The sequence below is a fragment of the Bombina bombina genome, chromosome 4, assembly GCF_027579735.1.
Source record: "Bombina bombina isolate aBomBom1 chromosome 4, aBomBom1.pri, whole genome shotgun sequence".
NCBI classification, from domain to species: Eukaryota; Metazoa; Chordata; class Amphibia; order Anura; family Bombinatoridae; genus Bombina; species Bombina bombina.
Window position 1 is genome coordinate 224,650,179 of NC_069502.1, and position 4,842 is coordinate 224,655,020.

A 4,842-nucleotide genomic window follows, 5' to 3' on the forward strand; every position below is an offset into this window, starting at 1 on the left:
TTACAGTTGTTGGAATCCAGATTCACATAACCGCTATTATATATATAATGAGTTACATTATCAGAATGATATAGAGGTTCCATAATATTTATTGTGTCTAAACACATAATACACTTTGCAGGTACACTACTGAAATAATAATAATAAAAATAATAATAATAATAATAAGGATAATATTCATAACATTATATTTGGAGGTACAGCGGAGAGTTCAAAGGCTTTATTAATTATTATTTTTTGTTGTTGTTTAAATAATTAGCATTTATTAGGTTTTAGTGTAAATTTTCTATTTTTAAGCAGTAAACAGTGTTTCTATTTTAAGGGAAAATGAAACTTTGAGTTTGCTTTACTATCCTTGATAAGAATGATAACATTGTGAATGTTTTGGTTTTCTTTTTTATAAAAAAAAAGTTCTCTCTTGTGTTTGGCTTTGTCGCAGAGGGAAAGATTTGTACTTTACATTTAAAGCGGCAGTACTGGTGTTCTATGTTATAAAGAATGATAACTATAAATTGCTAACTGCAAGAAACAAGTATTTATATTATATTCTGTCACAGAATCTAACTAAAAACTGATAATTTCAGTGGCAGTCTGCTGTCAAACTGAATCTCACAGATATTACAGAACTCTTTGTTATTAAAATACCCCCCCCCCCCCCAGAGTTCAATAAATAAAAGAGATATTATTTAATGAATTGATTTAAGTGACAATTTAACAAATATATAGCTATATGGTTACTAACCAGACTACAACTATAATTGCAATAAGTTTTATTGCTGCTTAACAGCTAAGCCGTGGTCTATAATAAGTAAGTGTCTACAATAAACACCCCTATTAAGGCAATAGGGGACTGCAAACAAATGATGCAAGATGTATCTGATTCTACTGAATTTACATAACTTGCTAATTTATCTGATTATAGTTTTGATCTAACAAAACTGATTTCTTTTACAGTGACAAGACTGGATGAGTCTTTATTTCTTAACAATACAGTTTTTGCAGGGAACTGTGTTGCTACTATAGAAAATAACATTTTCCCTATTTGTTTAACAGAACAAAGATGTTCTCATGAGACCTATAAGCCTTCTTATCCTGAATTAAGGGTAACGTGAAGTTGCAGGCTGCTAGAAGAGATCCACATTCCTCAGTTGTGCAGTGAGGTCAAATATCCTGTCTGGAACTGATGACGTCAGGTAGTATCATTACAATATTAAGCATACTGTGGTTTTTCTATACTTTAGTTGGGTGAAAAAAATAGAGGGGAAGTAGTATTTTATTTTCCTCTACATAAAAGGTTATTAACCTAAGACTAAAATACATCTATAAGCCTAGTATAATAGCTCAATAACTAGGCCTCTTGCTAATCATACTCCTACTGGAAAATAACTAAATTCCCTATAATATACCATTAGGTGAAGGGAATCTTATAAGAGTTGTATTATACAGTTTAAGACACATAAACTAGGCTTTGGTCACAGGTGTTCCATGAAGAGTATACGAGGAGGTAAGCTTCTCCAAAAGCACAAAGGTACTTTACCATTAAAAACCCACCTAGGTATAAATAGGGTGAGAAAGGTACAATGTAGGCTTGAAATGCCGTACCTAAAGTTTCCTCAGGGTTGCAGAGTCCCCTTTAGAAGGAATACCCTGCCTAAGGTTAATAGGGTGTATATGGTTCAAAAGTCTAAAAGTGCAAAACTGAAAAGGGTCCCTAGAATAGGGTAAACCTTTTAAAAGAAGCTAATAAAGTTAAAGGGACATTAAACACTTTGAGATGGTAATATAAAATGATAAATTGTATATAATAAAACAACTCTGAAATATACTTTCATTATTTATTTTGTCCTCTTTGCCTGTAATTCCATTCTGAAATTGTGAGCTTTTTCAGTTCCTGTTAGAAATAAAAGTGCAGAACACTGTTAAATCCAGCACAACCATTGGCTGCACACTCTAGTGACCTATTTATAACTGACTCTAATTGGCCACAACAGAGAAGGTAACACAAGTTACAACATGGCAGCTCCCAGTGTTTTATAGACACTAAAACTGTACACTTATTTTGTCACTTTTTAAACAACTAATGAAACTTTAAAAAATACATCTACATGTTAGTCATGGACTAATCTATTCTTTGAATGTATCATTCTATCTAGTATGTATTTAGTGTTTAATGTCCCTTTAAGGCATAGCCGATAACATAAATCCTCCTGATCTTTAGGAACTTAAATTAGTCCAGGGTCAAACATGACTCTAGGATGTTTTGTTTACTAGGCCAAAGTAAATAGACAATCACACTGAAGGTAAATATGAAGCTGTTGGTAAGTCTGAAACTAAAACTAGCTTATATTACTTGCTCAATTAAACCAATGGATGAAATGTTTGTTTTTTTACCATATATTCTGAGTATTATACTTTAACAGTTACACTGCTCAGAAATATCTAGAGGGGTGATTATTGATACTAATCATCTGTTTGGAACTGTATTACAAACTAATATGACAATAAACAAGTGGTATAGGTAATATACCCCTGTATCTATGTAACTGCAAATGGATATGATATCCTAATCAATTATTATTTTACAAATATATTCTAAAGGACTATGGCTTGATACAAATCTGCTTATTAACTAAGGAGGATTTGTTTATTTTTATTCCAGGTATCAACTTATTCTTGCTGAAAAAAGAGTGACAGATATGACAATATCATACTTAATATGTGAAAACTGCATCCAAGTAAAGCTTACTATGATGTAATGACAAAATGTTGCATGTTTAATATATATTTATTTTTTTCAGGTCTCACATCCCATAGCAAGTAGAGATGTGATGTGAAATCACTTTATATAAATATACTTAATGTGCTATTTCTTATGTTATAGGAGTCAAGCTTAAACTGACAGATGCTTGATCCAAGGAGAGATGACCATTAAAGGGACCACCATGTTCTGGGCCATCCTCATACAGTGCCAAGTGTTCCTCATGGATCCGTGATGTCTATCAAATACCTGATCCACACGATGAAAGCCTGATACAGACACAACCATGATGTTTAATCAACCAAAAACCAGCACAATAACTTGTTATACAGTTGCTGCACACATTCTCCTGGGCCACATACACAGAAATAAAGTTGTTCTGAAACAATCTGGTGGTTTGATCCTGACAGTAACCACACACTATACAATAACTTGCTTTATGTTGATGCCTGAAGAAAGAAACTGCAAACTTTACACTTTATTTTGTTTCTTGGAGATGCACCATTGCAACCACTTAAAGGGACATAGACTGTATACACAAGTGGGCATTGCTTGACTGACTTTTGATATTTTCCTACACCAATAAATGTTCAAAAAATTTCGGCTAGATTTAGAGTTTTGCGGGCAAAGGGGTGCGTTAGCTACGCGTGTTTTTTTTTCCCCCGCACCTTTTAAAGGCTCCAAAAAGGGAGCGTAGAGGCATATTTACCGCCACTTCAACTCTAAATACCAGCGTTGCTTACGGTAGCGGCCAGCTGGAAAAACGTGCTCGTGCATGATTCCCCCATAGGAAACAATGGGGCAGTTTGAGCTGCAAAAAAAACTAACACCTGCAAAAAAGCAGCGTTCAGCTCCTAACGCAGCCCCATTGTTTCCTATGGGGAAACACTCTCTAAGTCTACACCTAACACCCTAACATGTACCCCGAGTCTAAACACCCCTAACCTTACACTTATTAACCCATAATCTGCCGCCCCCGCTATCGCTGACACCTGCATTTTATTATTAACCCCTAATCTTCCGCTCCGGACACCGCCGCAACCTACATTATCCCTATGTACCCCTAATCTGCTGCCCCTAACATCGCCGACCCCTACATAATATTTATTAACCCTTAATATGCCCCCCCCCAACGTCGCCGCTACCTTACCTACACTTATTAACCCCTAATCTGCCGACCGGACCTCGCCGCCACTATAATAAATGTATTAACCCCTAAACCGCCACACTCCCGCCTCAAAAACCTTATAATAAATAGTGTTAACCCCTAATCTGCCCTCCCTAACATCTTTGACACCTAACTTCAAGTATTAACCCATAATCTGCCGACCAGACCTCGCCGCTACTCTAATAAATGTATTAACCCCTAAAGCTAACACTAACACCCCCCTAAGTTAAATATAATTTACATCTAACGAAATTAATTATCTCTTATTAAATAAATTATTCCTATTTAAAGCTAAATACTTACCTGTAAAATAAATCCTAATATAGCTACAATATAAATTATAATTATATTGTAGCTATTTTAGGATTTATATTTATTTTACAGTCCCAAAATCCGTTAGCAAGCGCTCAATATGTATGCGGTTCCATTCTCCTCTGTGTGCCGCGCTGTATCTTCACTGTCTCTGCAGCACCGCTCTGTCTCACTTCCTCAGCGCTCCCCACGGGAGCTGTAGCTTGAACAAAGATTCCAGTCCGACTGGTGCAAAAGGGGATATGTACAGGGAACTTCACCTTCTTCCCTCAAGAAAACAACTATAAAGCAGCCAAATCCTTGCACACATATGGGTAGGTAAAGGGTGAATATCAAAAAATGTACCGCCAGTCCTGTAGCTTAAGATAAAAAGCTCCTTTATTTGACATACACTAAAAGGCATACACGCCAGCAAAGTAACATAGGACAGACACGTTTCATAGTTGTAACTTCTTCAGTGACCTCTAACAACACCTATGGACTCTTCCTTAATAAAGGTATTAACCACTCCCCCATTACAGGTGCAATTGTTAAGTCAGGTGAATCACAGAAAAGGAGGGCAATCAAATTTAACATATTTACAATTCCTAACAAATGAGCATAT

The 4,842-nt window shown here is 35.6% G+C and overlaps 1 long non-coding RNA gene across 1 annotated transcript; it reads left to right on the forward strand.

The window, feature by feature from the left end:
- Positions 1 to 1,062: 1,062 nt before the first annotated feature.
- On the forward strand, positions 1,063 to 3,146 carry LOC128655315 (uncharacterized). The gene is made up of 2 exons (XR_008401758.1): positions 1,063 to 1,193; positions 2,882 to 3,146. It is a non-coding gene; the product is annotated as an uncharacterized LOC128655315 (long non-coding RNA).
- The last annotated feature ends 1,696 nt before the right edge of the window (positions 3,147 to 4,842 follow it).